The 12,863-nt window shown below is 42.1% G+C and overlaps 1 protein-coding gene across 1 annotated transcript in view; it reads left to right on the top strand.

The window, feature by feature from the left end:
* Positions 1–523: 523 nt before the first annotated feature.
* TRPC5 (transient receptor potential cation channel, subfamily C, member 5) overlaps positions 524–12,863 on the top strand; it is a 296,609-nt gene continuing 284,269 nt past the window's right edge. The window contains exon 1 of the mRNA XM_012644773.1: positions 524–831. The gene's annotated coding sequence lies outside the window, so the exon portion shown is untranslated. The remainder of the gene's footprint in view (positions 832–12,863) is intronic.

Below are 12,863 nucleotides of genomic sequence, written 5' to 3'. Positions count from 1 at the left end.
CCAGGCGCAGATAGAAGGGAAAAAGAAGAGCTCAGGGTTGGACATTTTTGGAGCTAGGGGTGGGGAGGAGAAAGGGAGTGCGCCTCCTCGAATTTCCCTTCCCCACCCCTCTTTGCTTTTCTCTCTCCTTCCCTGTATAGCATTTTCCAGAAGCGGTAGAAGGGGACACAAACCTCTAGTCTAGAAAAGGGATTTGGAGGGGTGGCCGGGGCTCCTGCCAGCCGCTACCTAGCAGCTGGAGCTTGAGTGTGCGTGTAAGAGTGTGAATGCGGCTCGCTCTCTAGCTCGCTCTCGCTGCCTCGCTCTCCCTCTCCCCTCTCCCCCTTCTCCTCCCTCCCACCCTCTCCCTCTCCTTCACACTACGGAGTCAGCTACCCCTGTCAGTTTCCCCCGCGTCAGTTTCTTCCCTTGCTCTTATTGTGTGTGGCTGGCTGCGCTAAGGGTGTGCGTGCGTTTGAAGGGGCTCAGGTTGGGTCAGAGAACCGGGAGAAGCGAGCAAGAACAGGGCAGGGGCACGGGTAGAGCAAAGAGTTTCGGGGCGCTGGCGAAGGTGAAAGGTGAGGAGGGCCAGCCTGTCACGGAGAAGTTTGGGAATAACTGAGGCGCGAAGGGGGAAACCAAGGTAAGGAGCCAGTACTTGGGCTCCTCTCCGCACCCCGCCCCTTTCTCCGTGCTCATCCGCCCGCCCACCCGGCAGCCTCGAGGCCCCGGGCTGTCCCAGGCGGCTGCAGTTTGCGCGCCGCGGTAGAGGAGTCCAGCAAGGTGCAGCGCCACGCGTCCTGGCTCGCGGACATCAGACGACACAGATCTGAAGAAACCACTTGGCCGGGGGTAAGTCGACAGGCGGCCTGGTGCCGTCCGCTTCGCTGCCGTTGCGCTGCCAAGGGGAGAGAGGCGCCGAAGTACGGATTGAATGAAGGCGCTAGGCTGCTGTGGGCTGGGAGGAGCTGGCTGGCTGGCTGTGGGCTCCAGGTGGTAGGGAGCAGAGAGAGGCCAGTAACAGATTGTTTTGGGACACAAGAAGAGAGATGCAACAGGGGGAAGCTTGAGGGGTGATAAGACAAGGTGCTGTCTGCAATGGCCAAAAGCATCCTTCTCACTGGGAATATTCTCCCAAACCAGAGCTTTGCTCTATCCCTGGACAGTGATTTGCTCTATCCTTGGGTATATATTCAGCTCCCCAGGAAACCTGCTGCCAGGCCTCCTCAGAATCCGGCTGAGATGGGTGTGGGAATAGGGATACTTGCCCTTTGCCAAAAGCCACCTTCAGAGGCAGAGCCGGGGGTCGGCTCATGAAGGCTCAGGGACCAAAACCTTTCTGTTTTGTATCCTTCAAACTTAAGAAATGTCCAGATTCGATTCGTTTGCTTGGCTTCTTTAAAGGAACCATGAAATGCAAATGGGGGACATCAGTCAGATCTCTACTCCAAAGTGGACAGCTCTCTCCCCACCACACACACATTCACTTGGGCAAATGGGCATCATCATGTCCCACGTATGCAGGTACTGAGCTGAATTCACAGATCCTGATCTTTCTCCATGGTCTCTTAGAATGAGACTTGAGAGAAGGACTTTTCCCCATTGCCAACCTGAGATCCTTGAGCTACAGTTATGTACCCTGGTGGTGGTCAAGCGTTTAGCAAGGTTATCACTTCCTCATTAAAAGCCTGGAACTGAGAAACCAGCCTGGGAGACAGGATCTGTGAACTTTACCTGAGTTTATTATAAGATATGAGTAGGAGAGACACAGACTAATCAATAATGCTCCCTTTAGAGACTGTGTGTGTTAGTCCTGGCTTCAGATGAGAAATAATTACTACACTGACATAGCACCCAGACTCACTTGTCTATTGCAATATATTTATCTTCATGGCATTTAGCAGGAATGACAGGTTTATATATCAGCATTCATCATTGTCTGGTTTTGGTCTCTTAGATTTTTTTGATGTTCTACGGAAGATCTATATCATGTCTCCTTTCCTATAAACTCTTAAAAAGCTGAGATATAAATAATGTCAAATGGTCCCTTTCATCCAGTCTTTAAAATCTGCATATTCTAAATCACAAGGCATGGTAATTACATTCACGTAGTACCAAGTTGGATTCAAAGCAAATATTTACCCTGGGATAAAGGAAACTCACAGGGTCAAAAGGAGTCTCTGATGCTCTGCCTGTGAGGTTGAAGGAAGAACTGAATGTCACTTAAAATCTATGCTTTGGTCCCTGGGAGATGCTGTTTTCATAAACTTTACATATATGTGTATATACGTGTAGTGTGTGTGCATGTGTGTGTATTTTTTCAAGGACCTGGCTCAACCCCATACAATCTGGGCTCTGTGCTTTCGTAGTGTATGTGGAGGCGGGGGAGGGTTGAATTTGTGCTTCCAAAGCATCCAGCCTCTTCTGTTGAACTTTCTATTTATTACTACGTTACCGAAATACAATGAATTACCTCCTTCCAACTGAGCAAATGAAAGAAACAGATTCTGCATTAAGTGGAACTGTTTATGTTGCATCAGGCAATTTGTTCTAATGCTCATTGCTGAGAGACAGAGCAGAACCGAGGATTACAGAAGGTACCCATTCTGTTACTTTTTTAGGCAATTGTAAGCAAATATCTTCTTAGGTTAAAATTACACTTCCCCATAGATTGCAAAGACCAGGTTGCAGACAGGTAGGAAAGATCCGGCAGTTTCATGATTGGGGAAGTAGCAACAGGAATGAAACCTACAGTGTAGGTCTTTGCTCTGTTCTTGGTGATGTGAGTACCGGGCTGCTGAAGTGCATCCTGACCTATGGTTACTCAGGAAACAAGGAGGTGGGCAGGTGCAGGGATTCTGAACAAATGTGGCCCACAGTCTAACTGATACAGATTCACCTGGCTTCAGTGTATGTTTTAACATAGACACTTGGACCAGATAGTATCTGCCGTCCTTTCCAGTCATAAGAGCCAGAATCCTGTGATTCTATTCATTCTAGAGCTAACAACTAAAACCAGAATGGCATGCAGAACCACAGTGCTTAGGGAAGGCTGAGCCAGGAAATTAGAGATGCAGAGGGAGGAAGAGGAGAGGAATAGGAGAGAACCAAAGATGTTTTGAAACACATGGAAAGAAAACCATCCAGGTGTTTGCTTTGGCTGGGAATTAAATTAGTCCAGAAAAATTAACTCAGATGTGAAGCACCTTAAAATTGCCTACAATTTGACTTATAAACACTGAGTAAACAGTGATAGAATTCCTTAGAACCAGGGAATTGGGAAACTTGGAAGACATTTTCAGTGTTGCCATCTCATTTCACTCTTTGGCATATTAAATTCTAATCTGCAAGCCATTCAGGTGCTTAATTATCAAGTGGATATTTCAGATGTGTCATGCTACTTCCCTCCTGCCTTCTTTCAAACATTCTAATTTGTCTTTTGCCATGGCTCCATTGCTGAAGGAGATGGACCAAAGCGTTTCTGCCTGCTCTACTTCTGCCACAGGTTCCTGTTTTCAGCTGAGTACACTAAGCTGTTCAGATGCCTCCTGCTCACCGATGGGGAATATGAGGGGCAGGACCTCTCTCCCCAGAGCACCCTGTGCCCTAAGGTACCACCAACCTAATCTGGCCCAATCATTTTCCAGGTTTTCAAGAAAGACATGACAAAGTTTGCAGCCTGCAGACAGAAATAATGCCTCATTCTAGGAAGAAGTTGCAGCTAATCAACTCCAGATAAAGGCTAAACTGAGGCTAGCCATTATGTCCAGAGCTTAATAGCTGATGCATCCATAGTGTCATCCCTTCTAAAACTTTTTAAAACTCATGAAGCTTTCCTTCTGTTGATGGACCACTCAAGCCCTTTGTCCAATGAGACCAGCAGACCTGTCGTGCCAGCAAGGAATGATTCCTGAATGACTCAGCTGTGGTCTTATAAACAGACATGTACATTATGCTCAACTGGATGAGAACAAATAATTTTAAAATATTATAAAAGCTGATGGGGCTAAACACAAATTACAGTTCACTGGGTCAAGGGAACTTTGCAAGTTTCCTAGGTTTGGCTCTCTGTCACCCATCATGGAGTTGGCTCTTGCATACTGGTGGCCAATGCAATTGCCCCAGCTTTTTGGCTTAACAAAGGCAAAGAAAAAAATGATGGTAAGAAACAAGCAGGGATCTTGACAAGGTCTAATCCCCTCGTTTCACCTATAGATAATTTGAGGCCCGGAGAGTAGAAATGACTTGCCTAAATCACATAACTAGCTAATGACAGAGTCAAAATCAGAACCCAGGACTGCCTGCTAATACTGAATAAACCTTCTGAAGCTCTCTAGAGATCTTCCCAAGAAATTTAGAGGAAACTTAAACAAAATCTACCAAGATCACAACCCTCTACTTCCATCCCATATTTATATTTACATGTTTATATTGCATGTTACTGCCATGTCTTTGTGACTTATATTCTCACCACCTGCCCCCCAACACACACACACACACACGCACACACACACACACACACACATACTCGCACACAATCCTATCTTGCCAGCTAAGAAAACATGGCATGTGCCCACAGTTATAATACTCGGAAGGAAGGTAGAATTAAACATGACAAAAATTTAGCTGCTCACATTTATGTAGCTGATCTGGCTCAAAGCATCAACAGTAAGGCATCTAGAAATCCCAGTCTCTGCTGTTCCGTAGTATTAATAGTTTTGTAGAATGGAAGCTGGTAGAATCCGGTGCCTGTGGCTCTATATACTCAGTTGCAGTCTCACAATCAGCACCCTCAAATGCATGCGCATGCATGAGCACGTGCACACAGACACACACAGATACACACACACACACACATAGTCACGTACTTCCTGGAAAATTAAAACAAAGGAAATAGAAAAGACAGACAAGTGGTTTTTGTAGCAAAGTATGAGAAGAGGGAAAGCTTTGCAGAGGGTTAATTGTTACCTACCTCCATTCTTTAACCTTGCTGCTTAATTCCCATTAATCCCACCCTCATTTCATTTAGGATCTGAGAGAATAGGCCAATGCAAACATGTTTACTACAGTTTGGAAGGATGATATAAAGAGCTTCCACATTATAGTGAGGACATCACAAGGTTAGGAAAGAGGCTAGGTGGGCTAGAGCTTTGCTACTTCAAGTGTGGATCCCACACCAGGAATGCCACTGTCCCCCGGGAGTTATCTATAAATGTAGAATCTCAGGCCTTTCCCCAGACCTACTGAATCAGAATCTCCTTTTTGTGAAGATCCCCAGTGATTTGTTTTCATACTAAAATTTAAGAAGCACTGGGCTAGAGTTTACCAAAAAAAGCATCTGAAAGACATTTGAAAATAAACAATTACCTACTGGGAATTTAGGGATAATTCATGTGGCTTATCATTTAAAAAAATAAAAATATAAACTTTCCCCAGGTCCACTGCTCTCGTTATCCAGTGTAAAAGCCCTAAGTGTGGGCAAGAGAATTTGTTCAAGGGGTGTCAGATAATAGGATTCGTTCTGTTTACCAGAGGACCTGGGTTTGTGAATTCACACAAACCTGAGTTCAAATCCTGACTCTGCCCACAAATTACTACCTGTGTAAACATGCACAAGTTACTTTGCCTCTGAGCCTCAGACTCCTCATCTGTAAAATGGGATTAATGATAGTACTCACTGGCATTGGGTTGTTGTGAAAATTAAATAAGACACTATAAGGCACTGGCATATGGTGAACAATCAATAAATAAAAGATTTTATACTTCATATGATTTGGTCAATAATTTTCATTTGCTGGAAAATAGCCACTGGATATGATATCTTGGGGCACTTAGCATCTATTTCTAATTGATGTGAATCTTATTGGCCTTTCCACAGATAAAACGCTAAGAATGACACACAACATTAAAATGTGTTTAAATATAATGGAGGCCCCAAAACAAACATTGTTCAGAAAGAATTACAATCCCTGGTGAAATCACTCCATGGAACAGGACTGAAGTTAGAGTGGCCCTATTCTATAAAGCATGTCTCAAAATATCGCCATGTTAGAAAGTCAATAGTGAGGCTCTTTCTGCATGTTTGCATGCAGGTACAGACCCGTACACACATACACATACATACACACATACACGCACATACACATCCTTCAGTGGAGAAACTGTGAAACAATTTAAGACTGAAATAGCATTCTAGGGTCAGAAATAAATATTACTGGGGTTCAGGCCTGATAACAATCTGTAAAATGGGTGAATAATAACCCCTACCTCATAACTTGTTCATTTTACACAGTTTAATGACTCAAGTATATACTATCCCTATCAGTATTTTATAGGTTAAAAAAAATTAAACAACTCCTACCTCCTCTCAGCCCATGATGCTACCTACTTGCTCAATTTTCTCACCAGTAAAATATAACACATGCAGTATTTATAAGTTCCAATAAAGCACTAAGCAATTGATTCTATAAAGACTTTTGATTGGCATATGCAATCTGGGCAGACTGATTGCAAAGACACAGAGATGGACACCATCACCTCTGGGTCCCAGTCCTTTGGCACGTTTGAGACCTCCAGCTTCTATTGGTACCGAAGTCACCCAACAACCATGATTTCCAAGAGTATCAGATTAGTATAGTATCAATAATCTTATAATAGACAATATGGATCTCTAATTTTTAAGATTTCTGTGATTGCCCTAAATAAACAATAGCAAGTGCTATCAATTATTGACCATCTTTGTATTAGTTTTCTATTGCTACCATAACAAACTACCACAACCTTATCAATTTAAAACAACACATATTTATTATTGTTACAGTCCTGTAGGTCAGAAGGCTGACCCAGGGATCACGGGGCTAAAATCAAGGTGTCAGCAGGACTGCATTCCCTTTTGAAATCTCTAGGGGAGAATCCATTTCCCTTGCTTATTCGGATCGTTGGCATAATTCACTTCCTTGAGGTGGTAGGACTGAGGTTCCTATTTCCTTGTTAGGAGTCAACTAAAGGTTGTTCCTAGCTTCTAGAGGCTACTCACATTCTTTAGCCCATGGTCCGGTTCCTCTGACTTCAAAGCTAGCAAGTGCCAGTTAAGTGCCTCTGACACTTTGAATCTCTCCTGCCTTTTCTTCCTTTGCATCTCTCTCTGACTGACTATTCTGCCTTCCTCTTCTGCTTTGTTTCCGCCTACACTGATTGGGCCTACCCAGACAATCCAGGATAATCTCCTATTTTAAGGTCAGTGAATTAGCAACTTTAATTCCATCTGAAAAATCCCTTTCACTATATAACGTACCATATTCACAGGTTTTGAGGATAAGGGTATTGACATATTTGGGGGGGCATATCTTGTCTACTACACTCTTCTATGTGTTGAGTGCTACAAATACATGATCTTAAATGATCTTCCCTACAATGTCTATATGATAGGTATTATTATTCCCATTTAACAGATGAGGAAACAGAATCAGGCAAGTTAAGTGGCATGCCTAATATTGCACAGCTAGTAGTAACTGGTGGAGGCAGGATTGGAACATGGGTCTATCTTCCTCCAAATCCTGCATTTTTCCTGTTGGCCTACATTGTACTGCCTCTTCATGGACAGAAGGGCTTTTGGTTGTTATTTTTGTTTTCCTTGTTGTTGTTGTGTATTTTCTCTTTTATATTTACATTTTTGAAGAGGTAATTTATGTTCATGGTTCAAAAATCAAAATATATAAAAGAGTATTCAGGAAAAAAGCTTGCTTCCACTCTGTTTCTCATCTGCCTGGTTGCTACCACCCCTCCCTCATTTGATTTGTTTCCCTCTAAAATTTCTGAATGAAAATATAAGCAACTATGAATAGTTGTACAGAAAGATCTTTACAAAATCTCTCAAACTACAGCTCAAATCTATTTTGTCCTTTTGTTGCATTCTCACTACAGTGCAACTTTGGAAGAACTAACATCTGTGTTAAATGACAGATCTTTGGGCCAATCAGTTACCCAAGCAACTGGTGACTCCTCCTACTTTCTACAATGCTTTATAATCCTTTTGGCCCCATGATGCTCACTTAAATACTCTATATTATATAACCTTAAGGATTAAGTATTGTTATGGATCCCATCAATTTTATCTGAGCATCCAAGAGTCTTGAAATATTAGGAAGCACAAACATGAGCAGGGTGGAAAAGAAGGAGAAAGATGAAGAGAAAACAGAAAAGGAAAAAAATAAATAAAGGGAGAAGAAAAAGAAGGAGGAGGAGGAAGGAGAGGAAGAGGAGGAGAGGAGGAAGAAGAAAGAAAATGTCCACAATGGACAGTGGGGAAAAGACCATAAATTCATGAAATATAGTTTTATTATTCCATATGGTAATGAGGTGATCGTATTTTAGTATCAATAAGCCCAATATCTTATTTATAAATAAACTTTGAAAAAATTGACACAGTCTTCTATCTTACAAAAAAACTTTGAACTTTTACATAATTGTAAACATTGAAACAGACTACCATATAGTTAGTCAGGTAGCATCTTACATAGCAATAGGTACTGAAAACAAAAAATGACAAATTTTGTTTAAATGAAGAAATGAGTAAAGCTGATAACAAAATCAAGACACCAGAGTTAATTATTTTTGCCATCACTGCTATTAATATTGGTCCTCAACTATAACTTAAAGAATGTCTTCTTTCCAGTATATCAGTAGCATGCAATATACACTTGTCTTCTAGTAGCAGAAAACAGAACATCATATTATCCTCTTTTTTGTTTCCATCCTTTTATCCAGTGTGTTTCAAGCTGTGGGCAATGATTTATTAATGTACTGTGAAATCAATTTAGTAGTTCATAACCACTATTTTTAAATGAAATAGAATAAAATAGAAAAAATGTGAATCCCATGTAGTAAGAGTAAGCATTGTTTCATGAAATGTGTTTTCAGTAATGCATGTGTGTGAGTATGTAGGTGTACGTACATGTACATGTTTGGGGGTATACTGGGTTCGATGAAAATGTTTTTCTTGCAGTGGGTTATTGTCAAAATTTTGATAAATGTTGCTTTAAATGGTTGGAACCACTGGCCAGATGTTGTAAATATTTCAGAATCCTTATAAATAAGTGAATTTCTGCCCACGCCTAAAAATCTTGACCTTTCTGAGCATATTTTTTCTAACTATAAGGGAATTCCATGCTGTCCCTTGACATTGTCTTCCCTCATTCATGGCAATGCCCAGAAAACAGCAAGCATCCAAAGAAAAACTAAAAAATCCAATAAAAATGAGAATGCTTTCTCTCTGCGATACATGAACATCTGAAGATTTGTAGCATCCCAGGATTTGAAACTGAGCTTCCCAGTTGTCACTTCCATCGGCATCTCATGGATCCAGTGGCTCAGGAGAACCTAGCTAGTGCTGAACATGGCCTGAAAGTCTGCAGCTTCCAGAAAATATTTAACCTCAAGAGCCACCAAAGAACGTTATGCTTTAGACTGTGCTGTTGTCTTCACACAGTGGTCATCTCCAGAAACTTCTCCTAGATTAGTAGCTTTTAGTCTAATGATGAACACCAGGCAATGAAGAAAGATTGACAGGAATGTAAAAATGTGTGTTGGGGGATAAACCTAGGAAAAGGTTGATGAAGTGTTGATGGGTAGGTAAAGGTTATCCCAGGATGTTGATGTTGCGTAAGAGAGGATTTTCACATTTGTTGTGGGGCAGTTATGCCAGGGAAGAGAAAAATGAGAGGGCTAGTGGGGAGGAAAGAGAGAGGAGAGTGTTAAGGAGTAATTAAACAGTTCAATACTTGAAGTGGCAATGGAGCCCTTACTATCAATCACTTGGCAGATATTCGCCAGTGTGGACTAGGTGGGCGGCACTGTGAGGAATGCAAACATGCATGCCCATTCTTTTCCCCCTAGGAACTTACAACATGGTCAGAAGTGAGCGGGATGCTGGAAGCAAACATGAAGTGAAATCCTAGTGTGGTAAATTAGGGCATTGTGGGTTAAGCCATTCATGGAAATATATGCAGGCACTTCCAAGAGATATAGCTGAGAAGATAGGTGGTGGTGAGACATTGGAGGACTTCATATGTCAGGCTATGGCTGGATTTAATTTAGTGAATGACAGGGAGATACAAAAGGACTTGGAAATGAGAAATGAAATAATGATAGCAACGTTTCAGAATGATTATTCTGGAAATGGTGTGCAGGAAGGATTGAGGGAGGAGCAAGCAATGGCAGGCATACCGGTTAGGAAGCAATTATAGAAATCTAGGCATAAGGAGTAACACTGTGGTTAACTAGGGAATGTGGGTACAAACTCATCTGGGTGTGACTCTAGCTCTGCCACTCTAAGCCTTAATTTCCTCATCTATGAAAAGAAGAAACTAAAAATATCTACCTTATAAGAATGCTATGAAGTTGAAATGAGTTAACATGCATAAAGCACTTAGCTCAGCACCTGACTATAGTAAACACTTAATCCATGTTAACTGTTCTAGTCATTATGGTTGTTGTTACATTGCAGTGATGGATCTGGAAAGGATGGGGTATAAAATACACTATGAAGGAACAGTCTATATATTGTGGTGTATTGCTGTATTTGTGTGATGAAGATAGTCAAAGGTGACTGCAAGTTTTGCCTCTCTGCAAAGTAACAGAAAGATGGTCGTACCATAAGGAAATGGGAAGTTGGAGTGAGATGGGAAAATGACGAGTTGAAGCTTTGGTATAGTATTAGGTTTGGAGTCAGTGTGAGGCATCCTAGTGAAGATGACTACCAAACAATTTGAGATGTGAGACCGGAGCTCAAGAGAAAGGTTAGGAATTGAGAGGAAAATTTGGAAAGTCATAGACATAAGTATATAAAATTTGGTCTCTAAAAATAGATTAAACATCTGTAAGGAAGAAAGAAGAGAGAGAAAAGCAGGTAGAGTTTAACCTTGTGGTCCATGTTTAGAGGAGGGAGAAGACTCAGAGAAAGAGTGATTGAAGGCGAAAGGAGACCTGTGCAAGGCACTATAGGGAACTCACAAGAACATTCCATGCTCAGTACAACTTACAGACTTGTGACAGATGCATTATAAAGTATGAAATATGTAATAATGATATTCAATTTAAAAATGTAAGTTCTAAGTTCCAAAATATACTTTATTTTGTTGACTAGAGAAGTCAGGAAAGCTTTATGGGTATTTTAGCCTTGAATGATGAATGACATTTGGAAATGTATCAGAGAATGCATTTCGGATGAGAGAAATTGTGTGATCAAAGGTGAGGAGTTAGAAATGGGCACATGAAATTAAGGGAGAGAGAGGAGATTGATCTCACAAGAGCTCCCAAAAGGTGGGGGGTATCAGCAGCAATAAGAGCTGTAGCTATTGGACTTTATAATTCAAAGGGTTCTGAATAACATAGTGGTTAGAGCAGTGGAGTTGAGGATGATAGAGAAAGTAGCTTTGGAGGGGGGGATTTTTAATTTTAATGGAGAGACGTGAACACATTCAAGGGCTGAGAAAGAGAGAATTGAATGAAGATTGAGCATCTGGGAGGGAAGAAAATGAAACCACATGCTGAGGAGGTAGGAGGTGGAAGATCAAAAGCAAAGATGGAGAGATTAGCTTTAGAGAGGAGTAGGAACACTTCTTCCTCAAAAAATAAAATAGAGTTGGATACAAATATAAGCTTTGACATGGGATGGAAGAAGTTCATACCTCCAAGACTCTTTCCTATTGGGATTGGAGACAAGCTTTTCTTTTGTGAGGCAGGGGTAGGGGAGTTGATAGAATACTATCAACTCATTGATAGTGATGGGACTTTCAGAAGGAAGTTAACTAAGGAGAGTCCAAAGAGGAATGTGTAAGGAGTGGCCCCATGGGCTTGGCGGAGCTTGGAAAATCAGAACTTGGTGACCCAAATCTGCACAGCCATGTGACTTATTCTCGAGGTGCTCAAACGACTGAAAAAAGAAATCCAGGAAATGGAGAGGTAAGTTGGGTCAGGACTTCTGGTTGGGTTGAAAGACTTGGAAAATGTAGCACCACCATTGACAACCATTTATTCCCATACTAGCCCATCCTTGGAACCACTGGCTCTGAAACCCTGGTCTTGTTAGAAGGTTCTGCAGCTTGCTCATCATTACCCTGCCTCGTATGGTATCCAGTTTGCACAATGGCACAGCCTCCCCAGACATTTCTGGCTTTCTTTCCCTGAAATCTCATTCAACATAATAGAGACAGACGGTACATTGGAAAGCTCTGAGGAGGAACATAAACTGTGACTTTTATGGAGAGAGAATGATAGTGCTGAAGGATGGGGGCTGGTGCTAGAGATGGTTTGAGTACCTTTCAGAACTCCATGAGCTCAGCAATAAAATCCCTTTTAATTTGCGAGATGCAGGACGCAAGCTTTATGGTGTCCGGCATGGATCCAAATAAATTATAACAACAGCTGGTGTGTTGGGTTTGGCTCCCATGAGACTCCAGGGGTAAAGTTACAGGGCTAACAGGCCAACTCCTGCCTGGGCAAACTAAAGGCAGAGCAGAGGTGGGAAAGGGGATGTTGCCTGAGGAGGTTACAGATACAGGAAACAAATGATTTGGCTAGGAGTCTAGATGATAAGGAAGAAATGGAACAAGTGCTCCCAAAAAGGTACCAACCAAGCCCCCTGGAGACTTGTAGCTCAGCTGACACATAGTCAGGGCAGCTCTGAAGATTCCACACATGCTTCCTCCAGAGAGCTTGAGCCTCCTGCTGAGGAAAGTGGGTCTCCTGTAGACACTTCGCCATCTTGCCCTGACCTTTTGGCCTGGGGTTCAGACAAGTGTTCATTCCCCTTAGAGGCTCCAGGCTCATTTGGAGGTCTGCTAAAACAGCAGTCCCCAACCTTTTCGGCACCAGGCACCATTTTC

This window comes from Propithecus coquereli, unplaced genomic scaffold, assembly GCF_000956105.1.
Source record: "Propithecus coquereli isolate 6110/MARCELLA unplaced genomic scaffold, Pcoq_1.0 Scaffold104, whole genome shotgun sequence".
Lineage (NCBI taxonomy): Eukaryota > Metazoa > Chordata > Mammalia > Primates > Indriidae > Propithecus > Propithecus coquereli.
The sequence above is the reverse complement of the archived record's forward strand: the minus strand, read 5'-3'. Positions and strand labels throughout refer to the sequence as shown.